The sequence below is a fragment of the Stomoxys calcitrans genome, chromosome 3, assembly GCF_963082655.1.
Source record: "Stomoxys calcitrans chromosome 3, idStoCalc2.1, whole genome shotgun sequence".
In the NCBI taxonomy this organism is placed as follows: Eukaryota; Metazoa; Arthropoda; class Insecta; order Diptera; family Muscidae; genus Stomoxys; species Stomoxys calcitrans.
In genome coordinates this window covers 12,849,386-12,860,759 of record NC_081554.1, presented here as the reverse complement: position 1 = coordinate 12,860,759, position 11,374 = coordinate 12,849,386, and positions in this window count along the sequence as shown.

The window sequence follows — 11,374 nt, the reverse complement described above, 5'->3', positions numbered from 1 at the left end:
AGTGACCCCAGAAGTGAAAATCGAGCGAAATACATATATGGCAGCTATATACAAATCTGAACCGATTTCTATGCAATTCACCAGTAATATTAAAACATATAAGAAAATCCATCCTTCCAAATTTTGAGAGAATCGGATAACAAATGAGCAATTTATTGCAATATTAGTTCAAATCTAACGAACATATATAGGGGAGGTATATCCAAAACTGAACCGATTTCTAACAAACTTCTAAGATATTGTGGTAGTCGTCGGGGGAATCGCTGTACAAACGCTTGCCAAGATTTTGGCACGATTGGTCGATAAATACGCTTGCAGTGACCATAGAAGCGAAAATCGGGCTATATATGTATATATATATACATGGCAGCTTTATCTAAATCTGAACCAATTTCTACGAAATGCACCAATAATATCGAGAGTCATAAAAAAATCCTTCCTGGCAATTATCGAGGGAATCGATTAACAAATGACCATATTATTGCATTATTACTGCAAATCCGACGAACATATATATGGGAGTTATATCTAAATCTAAACCGATTTCGATTAACCTTTAAATATATTGTGGATGTCGGAAAGCATAGTGTTGTGCAAAGTTTTGGGAAGATTGATCAATTAATACGCTTGCAGTGGCTCTAGATATAGCTCCCAGGTATATTGGTTGGCCCAAAAAGTAATTGCGGATTTTTTAAAAGAAAGTAAATGTATTTTTAATAAAACTTAGAATGAACTTTAATCAAATATACTTTTTTTACACGTTTTTTCTAAAGCAAGCTAAAAATAACAGCTGATAATTGAAAGAAGAAAGAATGCAATTACAGAGTCACAAGCTGTGAAAAAAATTGTCAACGCCGACCATATGCAAAATTCCGCAATGACTTTTTGGGAAACCCAATAGCTCCCATATATATATATATATATATATATATATATATATATATATATATATATATATATATATATATATATATATATATATATATATATATATATATATATATATATATATATATATATATATAAATATATATATATATATATATATATGGGAGCTACATCTAAATCTGAACCGATTTCTACGAAATGCACAAGTAATGTCGAGAGTCATAAAAAAATTCTTCCTGCCAAATATCGAGGGAATCGGTTAACAAATGACCATTTTATTGCATTATTACTGCAAATCCGACGAACATATATATGGGAACTATATCTAAATCTGAACCGATTTTTTCCAATTTCAAAAGGCTTCATCTCTTGGTCGAAAACCATGCCTGTACCAAATTTTAAGAGGTTCGGATGAAAACTGCGACCTGTAGTTTGTACACAAAATACCAAGGACAAACAGATAGACCGATAGACAGTCAGATATACGGACAGACAGACAGACAGACGGACATAGCTTAATCGAATCAGAAAGTGATTCTGAGTCGATCAAAATGCATATCAATGGGTCTATCTCTCTGCCTTCTGGGAGTTACAAATCAATGCGCTGTACAACAGTAGTGGTGAAGGGTATAAAAAGTTAAAACTATATAGCTATATCTAAAAATAAAGCGAACCATATACGACACGGATGTCAAAGAGCCTAACTCGAAGCACTGTCCCAAATTTTGGCGAAATCGGATAATAAATGCGCCTTTTATGGCCCCAAAACCATAAATCGAGAGATCGGTCTATATGGCAGCTATATCCAAATCTAAACCGATCTAGGCCAAATTGAAGAAATATAGAAATATATATAAACTCATTGTCTTAAATTTCAGCGAAATCGAACAATAAATGCGCCTTTATGGCCCCAAATCCTAACACCAAGAGATCGGTCTATATGGCAGCTATAACCAAATCTGAACCGATCTGTGTCATATTGCAAAAGTATATCGAGGGGCTTAACTTAACTCACTGTCCCAAATTCCAGCAAAATTGGATAATAAATGTGGCTTTAAGGGGGTAATACTCTATATCGGAGGATCGGTCTATATGGCAGCTATATCCAAATCTGGACCGATTGAGGCAAAATTGACGAAGGATGTTGAAGGGCCTAACGCAACTCACTGTCCCAAATTTCAGCGAAATCGGATAATAAATGTGACTTTTATGTGTCTAAGACCCTAAATCAGTGGATCGGTCTAAATGTCAGCTATATACAAATCTGGACGGATCTGGGCCAAATTTAAGTAGGGTGTCGATGGGCCTAAGACAACTCACTGTTCCAAATTTCAGCAAAATCGGATAATAAATGTGACTTTAATGTGCCTAAGACCCTAAATCAGTGAATCGGTCTATATGGCAGCTATATCCAAATCTGGACCGATCTGGGCCAAATTGAAGAAGGGTGTCGATTGGCCTAAGACAACTCACTGTCCTAAATTTCAGCGAAATCGGATAATAAATGTGACTTTAATGTGCCTAAGACCCTAAATCAGTGGATCGGTCTATATGGGGGCATTTTCCTAAAAACTGTGAAAACGTTTTACTTATAAACAAGTAAAAGCGTGCTAAGTTCGGCCGGGCCGAATCTTATATACCCTCCACCATGGATCGCATTTGTCGAGTTCTTTTCCCGGCATCTCTTCTTAGGCAAAAAAGGATATAAGAAAAGATTTGCTCTGCCATTAGAGCGATATCATGATTTGGTCCGGTTTGGACCACAATTAAATTATATGTTGGAGACCTGGGTAAAATGTCAGCCAATTCGAATAAAAATTGCGCCCTTTGGGGGCTCAAGAAGTAAAATAGGGAGATCAATTTATATGGGAGTTGTATCGGGTTATAGACCAATACAGACCATAGTAAACTCGTATGTTGATGGTCATGAGAGGATCCTTCGTTCCTCTAAAGGATCCCAGATCGGGTTATATGGCAGCTATATCAGGCTATGAACCGATTTAAACCTTATTTGACACAGTTGTTGAAAGTAAGAATAAAATACGTCATGCAAAATTTCAGCCAAATCGGATAGGACTTGCGCCCTCTAGAAGCTCAAGAAGTCAAGGCCTCAGATCTGTTTATATGACAGCTATATCAGGTTATGAACCGATTTCAACCATACTAAGCACAGTTGTTGGATATCATAACAAAATACTTCGTGCAAAATTTCATTCCAATCGGATACGAATTGCGCCCTCTAGAAGCTCAAGAAGTCAAGACCCAAGATCGGTTTATATGACAGCTATATCAAGACATGGACCGATATGGCCCATTTACAATACCAATCGACCTACACTAATAGGAAGTATTTGTGCAAAATTTCAAGCGGCTAGCTTAACTCCTTCGGAAGTTAGCGTTCTTTCGACAGACAGACGGACAGACAGACGGACGGACATGGCTAGATCGACATAAAATGTCGCGACGATCAAGAATATATATACTTTATGGGGTCTTAAAGGAATATTTCGAGTAGTTACAAACAGAATGACGAAATTAGTATACCCCCCATCCTACGGTGGAGGGTATACAAATTTAGATGCAGATACGAACTACTAAGATATTATAGACGTAATATAACATTAATTTCTTAAAGTGCATGCCTTGACTTTCAAGACCATATGAGTATTTCCCTCAACACTTCCCCCCAAAAACAAAAGACTTAAGAAAGAAACTTTGTTTTAAATAACAACGATAACCTAGGAATATTTAGATTACCCACTGTTTTTTTTTTTTCCCCACCATCATTGCAAATATTTTCAATACCCTTTTCTCTGTATGAGTTACAATGCAATTTTGCACCACAATCAGCAGTACTTATCATAAACAAAAACAATTTGAAAATGTTATCGCAATTCACATTGGACATATGCAAATATCCTACATTTCTGCCTACAACTTGTAGTCGTAGCGGCTGCTTCTCTATGCAAAACTACTGCTGTGAACAGAGACGGGATGAAAGACAGCTGAATGGCTTGCGAAAAATAAAACAAAAACGAAAATCTAAACCTAAACAACTTTGAATCTTTGAGAATTAATATATAATTAGTAGAACATGTAAAAATAATTGTTAACGCCAGCTAGGCACAGTATGAGGTTTTTGTTTAACTGGATAAACCAGGCTTATCATGGCAGAGTTCCAAAGCAGTCTTACTGGCTGAGGCCAGCCCAAATCGATTGGCGGGCATTTAATGCCGCCCCTTCAACAAGCGCTCTTCCTCTCACCACTGGAGGCTTTGGCACAGGCAAAACGAAAATTCGACTTATTCGAGTGTAGCCAGTGTGAATTTCAGGAAAAATATGGTACTACTGCAAATGTGTGATGTTAAATGCAGGAACTAAGGTCACTAACTAATTAAAAATGCACATGAGAGATAGTGCGAAACTAAGGAAAGCATGTTTTTTCCATAACCACTTACACATGCACATTCACCACCACTTATACTAGCTAAAGCGACCGTGGCAACAGTGTTGCCGTTGTGGAACAAACATAAAATGTAAATTTTAAAATTGTGTGTAAAAATTATTTTGTGAAATTTTTATTTTCCTTAAAGTTGAGAAAAACACAAAATATTGCCTGAACATTTTAAAAATGTTCTAAAACAAATTTTATTGAATATCTAATTTGATGAGTTTTTTCTTTGGACTTTGATTTTTGCCCAGATTTCAGAAAACGAGTATAAAGGCGTTAAGTTCGGCCGGGCCGAACTTCGGATACCCACCACCTCGGATATATATGTAAACCACCTTTCGTATAAATCCGGGGCAAAATGCATACCTTATGCCCCATAGCAGATATATTGAAATATCGATTTGAACCAAGTTGCAGATAAATGTCGAAGAGCACAACACAAATTTACTGTACCAAATTTCAGCAATATGGGATAATAAATGTAGCTTTTATGGGCCTATGACCCCAAATCGGCAGATCGGTCTATATCGCAGCTATATCTAAATCTGGACCGATGTGAGCCAAATTGACAAAGGGTGTCGAAGGGCCTAACACAACTCATTGTCCCAAATTTCAGCAAAATCAGATAATAAATGGGGCTTTTATGGGCCTAAGACCCTAAATAGGCAGATCTGTCTATATGGCAGCTATATCTAAATCTGGACCGATTCGGGCCAAATCGATGAATGATGTCAAACGGCCCAACATAACTCACTGTACCAAATTTCAACAAAATCGGATAATAAATGTGGTTTTTATGGGCCTAAGACCCTAAATCGGAGGATCGGTCTATATGACAGCTATATCCAAATCTGTACCGATCGGGACCAAATTGACGAAGAATTTCGAAAGGCCTAACATAACTGACTGTACCAAATTTAAGCAAAATCGGATAACAAATGTAGCTTTTATGGGCCTAAGAACCTAAATCGGCGGATCGGTCTATATGGGGGCTATATCAAGATATAGTCGGATATGGCCCATCTTCGAACTTAACCTGCTTATGGACAAAAAAAGAGTCTGTGCAAAATTTCAGCTCAATATCTCTATTTTTAAAGACTGTAGCATAATTTCAACAGACAGACGGACAGTCGGACGGACATGTCTGGATCGTCTTAGATTTTAACGCTGATCAATAATATATATACTTTACAGGGTCGGAAATTGATATATCGATGTGTTGCAAACGGAATGACAAAATGAATATACCCCCATCCTTCGGTGGTGGGTATAAAAAAGAAATCGTATGCAAATTTTGCCCATGAACATTCCACTAAGGAACAGGGGCAAACTTCTCACATATCAATGAGTGCAGTCCGATTCAAATTAAAGCTCAATGATAAGAGGCCTCCTCTTTATTGCCGAGTCTGAACGGCGAGTAGCAGTCCGACACCTCTTTGGAGAGAAGTTTTACATGGCATAGTACCTCACAGATGTTGCCTTAGCATTAGGAGGGGAAAATCCACGCTGAAAATTTTTCTAATGGTCTGGCCAGGATTGGAACCCTGACGTTCAGCGTCCTAGGCGGACATGCTAACCTCTGCGCTACGGTGGCCTCCGGCTAAAATTATCTTCCTCAATATGGACCATTTGCAATGCAAGAGGATCGATTTGAAATATCTGTGTCAAATTTCAAGCCAACAGTTTTTTTGGTTAAAGGAATTATTGACGGATAGTACGAATAAGAATGGGTAGCCTTTATAGCCTCATCTTTTGATGGTCGGCATAAAGAACTCACTTCAAAAATATGTGATTTTAGCATATCCTCTCTCTGGCAACTCTGTTCACTCATACCACAAAAAGTACCACTAAGGTTTCTTTGGACTATGTGCTTTTGCCAAAAGAAGAATGAATGGAATTTTAAAAATATCAACACAAACATACACACACACTCACACACACACACACACATAAACAAAAAGGCCACAGAACAAGATTGAACCAAAAAGATATGCGGCTCTTGCCTACTCAGGATGAATGTGATGACTGCAGCACAGCTACTGTACTGCAAAGTAAAGGCTCTTCTTTGTTGGCCTATATGAGGGGTGGGGGTTGGGGTAGAGGGATCGGGGAAGCAACTTGGCAGTGAGTAAACATAAATGTTTAAATTCAAATTCAACCAATTAATGTGAACAAAAATTTCGTTGTTGTATAATTTCGAAGAGTCCCAGCCATGGATGGTTATGCTGCTCACAAAAGTTTCACAGATTTTTGCATGGTGTTCCTTTTTTTTTTGGTGGTTGGTTATTCCAAAATCATTCCAAATGGACAAATAAACGTATGAACACAGAATGGTTGGCTCCTCAACAAAAAAAAAATCCCTTTCACATGGTGCTGATGACGATGGTGATGATGGTGAGGGATTGTTTTGCATATGACATTTGCATATTTTTGTTTTATGTATTCTCTTCGTTCTGGTTGTTGTTGTTGCTGCTGCTGCTCTTGGCCAATGGCTCAAACAATTATAGTTAACAAATGTCCAAACACCAACATGATTAACCACAACAACAGCAATAGCAACAGCAACGGGTAGCACTCACTCACTCACCACAGTCTGTCTGGGCCACAAGACCAAGAAAAATATCAACGGTAACACAACAGAACACAACACCAACCAGCACTACACAACGCATTGCATTTTAACCATATTCACAAAAATTGCCACCGGCAACCAACAACATTGTTTGTGTGTTTAGTGCTGCAGCCTGCAACACCATCACTTTGTATTCACCCTGTTCCAATGGATAAAGCCAAGCAGCCACCAAAAAAAAAAAACCAAAAATCGGAAAAAAAATCAAACAGACAAACAGAGAGACAGACAGCATTACACGCATTTGCTAAATTTGTAACATTTAGGCTGTGCGGTGGCGGTGCACGCACGATGGTCGAAGGAAAAATTGCATTGGAATTCTATTTTAAGATAATTTTTATTTTGGTTGCCCAAAAAGTAGTTGCGGATTTTTCATATAGTCGGCGTTGACAAATTTTTTCAACGGCTTGTGACTCTGTTACTTTTAGCTTGCTTTAGAAAAAAAGTGTAAAAAAAAAGTATATTTGGTTAAAGTTCATTCTAAGTTTTATTAAAAATACATTTACTTTCTTTTAAAAAATCCGCAATTACTTTTTGGGCAACCCAATATATAATTGTTTCTAAGTTTTTATACCCTCCACCTATTCTTGATCGTTATGCCATTTTAAGTCGTTCTAGCCATGTCCGTCCGTCCGTCCGTCTGTCTATCGAAAGCACGCTAACTTTCAAAGGAGATAAGCTAGCCGCTTGAAATTTTGCACAAATACTCTTTTTTAGTGTAGGTTGGTTGGGATTATATATGGGCAAAATCGGTCCATATTTTGATATAGCTGTCATATAAACCGATCTTGGGTCTTGACTTTTTGAGCCTCTAGAGGGCACAATTCTCGTCCGATTTAACTGAAAATTTCCACGATAAGTTTTGGTACCACTTCCAACATCTGCGCTAAATATGGTTCAAATCGGTCCATGGTTTGATATAGCTGCCATATAAACCGATCTTGGGTTTGGAATTCTTGAGCCTCTAGAGTGCGCAATTCTCATCCGATTTGACTGAAATTTTTGACGTCGAGTGTGAACATCTTTACGAACAGTAAAATTGCCATAAGGGCAATAACAACCAGGACGGTAAGGTCACAAGCAGTCTTGCAGTGTAAGAAGGATATTAACGCCTTCTATGAGGATGGCAAAATCCGCATCGTTTGGGTGCCGGGCCATCGAAGTAAGGGGAAATGAAAGGGCAGACGATTTGGCGTTGAAGGCCAGAGGACTGCCGTCAATAAACTTGGTTAATACGAAGCCTTTCGGGTCGACGCAGTCCGAGTTAAGGGAGTGGGCGACGAATGCGACATTGTGGAACAGCGAAAGGATCAGTAGGACGGGGAAAATCCTAGGGGGCGATCCATGTCATGTGAAGACGAGGCTATTACTGAAAGAAAGTAGAAAGCAGGTCAGAATAGCTATTGGTAACATAACGGGTCACACAGGACTACGAGCTGTTGAAATCACGCTACAGTCTTTAAAAATAGAGATATTGCGCTGAAATTTTGCACAGATTAATTTTTTGTCCATAAGCAGGCTTAGTTCGAAGATGGGCTATATCGGACTATAACTTGATATAGCCCCCATATAGACCGATTCGCCGATTTAGGGTCTTAAGCCCATAAAAGTCGCATTTATTATCCGATTTCGCTGAAATTTGTGACAGTGAGTTATATTAAGCCTCTCAACATCGTTCTACAATTTGGCTCAAATTGGTCCAGATTTTGATATAGCTCCCATATAGACCGATCCGCCGAATTAGGGTCTTAGGCCCATAAAACCAATATTTATTATCCGATTTTGCTAAAATTTAGAATAGTGAGTTGTTTTAGGCCCTCCGACATCCTTCGTCAATTTGGCTTCGATCGGTCCAGATTTAGATATAACTGCCATATAGACCGATACCTCGATTTAAGGTTTTGGGGCCATAAAAGGCGCATTTATTGTCCGATGTCGCCGAAATTTGGGATAGTGAGTTGTGTTAGGAAGTTCGACATTCTTCTTTAATTTGGCTCATATCGGTCCAGATTTGAATATAACTGCCATATAGACCGATCTCTCGATTTAATGTTTTTGGCCCATAAAAGGCGCATTTATTGTCCGATGTCGCCGAAATTTGGGACATTGAGTTGTGTTAGAACATTCGACATCCTTCTTCAATTTGGCCTAGATCGGTTCAGATTTGAATATAGCTGCCATATAGACCGATCTCTCGATTTAAGGTTTCGGGCCCATAAAAGGCGCATTGATTGTCCGATGTCGCCGAAATTTGGGACAGTGAGTTGTGTTAGGCCCTTCGACGTCTTTCTTTAATTTGGTCCAGATCGGTCCAGATTTCAATATAGCTGTCATATAGACCGATATCTCGATTTAAGATTTTGCGGCCAAAAAAGGCGCAATTATTGTCCTATGTCGCCGAAATTTGGGGCAATAAGTTGTGTTAAGAAGTTCGACATCTTTCTTTGATTTGGCTCAGATCGGTCCAGATTTGAATATATCTGCCATATAGACCGATCTCTCGATTTAAAGCTTTGGGCCCATAAAAGGCGTATTTACTGTCCGATTTCGCCGAAATTTGTGATAAAGAGTTGTGTTAGGAAGTTCCACATCCTTCTTCAATTTGGCTCAGATCGGTCCAGATTTGAATATATCTGCCATATAGACCGATCTGTCGATTTAAAGCTTTGGGCCCATAAAAGGCGTATTTATTGTCCGATTTCGCCAAAATTTGGGCCAGTGAGTTGTTTTAGGCCCTTCGACACATTTCTTTAATTTGGTCCAGATCGGTGCAGATTTCAATATAGCTGTCATATAGACCGATCTTTCGATTTAAGGCTTTGCGCCCAAAAAAGGCGCATTTATCGTCCGATTTCGCCAAAATTTGGGACAGTGAGTTGTATTAGGAAGTTCGACATCCTTTTTCAATTTGGTTCAGATCGATCCAGATTCGAATATAGCTGCCATATAGACCGATCCTCCGATTTAAGGCTTTGAGCACATAAAAGGCGCAGTTATTGGCCTATGTCGCCGAAATTTGGAACAGTGAGTTGTGTTAAGTCACTTGACATACTTCTGCATTTTGGCTCAGATCGAGCAAGATTTGCGTATAGCTGCCATATAGACCGATATCTCGATTTAAAGTCTTGGCCCCATAAAAGGCGCATTTATAATCCGATTTCATTGAAATTTGACACAGTGACTTATGTTATGCTTTACGATATCCGTGTCGTATATGGTTCACATCGTTTTTTTTTTAGATATATAGCTACTAAAAAGATCAAAATTTTGTTTTACACCATTGATCAATGACTTGTACCGATTAGTCTTTGGTCCAAATCGGAACATATTTCGATATAACTGCTATGAGACATAAGGTATGCAATTTTCATCGGATTTTTATGAAAGGTGGTTAACATATATACCTGAGGTGGTGGGTATCCAAACCGATTAACGCCTTTTTACTTGTTTTTATTTAAATTTTACTTGTTCTACTCATTTACAAAAGCCCTCTCTGTGGATGCCACAACTTTAGTTTCCTTTTCCCAATGACCCTCGTTTATTTCTATATTTCCGATGCAATTACAAACGTACCTACCTATCTGCTGCGATGTCTGTTAACTTGGCTTAACATTTGTTAACTCGTATTTGTGGTTACCATTCCAAACAAACCAAACCTCAGTGATGAGGACGCATATGAATATGCCTGCTCCAAAATGACACCCACACTGTAGAGAGACTCTACTTGTCAAAATCATATCATGCTTAGGTTTTTCCAACAAACAAAAACCGAAATGCAGGCTGGCCCATGATCACATCAAACACTAAGCTAGCCAAAAAGTCGCAGCCACCATCCAGCCAAGCCAAACACTTATGTGTGTGGTGGTACAAAAATGTATTTAATGTGTGATATGTGTGCTGGGACATTTGTATGAATATCATTACAAATCTTTGTGTCGGAGTTTCTGTTCAATTTTTTTTAGCTCTCGTAAACTGACATAAATTCTTACAAACGAACAATTTGATGGATTTTCTTGGTCACAATGAATTTGGTTAAATATGTGGTAATTGCCACCAACGAGTGACCATGACCGACCAAGAAAACCAAAACAACCAACCGCTTTGATATTTATGTGACCATGTTGGGCTCATATACTCTCATCCCTAGAAATTCGGGGGGCATATATTAAGTTCATCAAGACATTTGTATACCTATACGGCAAGGAAGCGTGGGTGTTTAACAGAATAGAAACAAATCTTTGAAAAAGTATTTTTAGGGCTTTAGATTTATGATTAGGATAAGACTGAAGTTAAAAAAAGAGCCAATTAAGAAATTAAAAGCAAAAGGTTAGGTTTAATTGGCTGTCTGCAATCAGACTCACTTAGAAGTTTTCGTCCATTGTGATACCACATTACAGGAGAAGAAA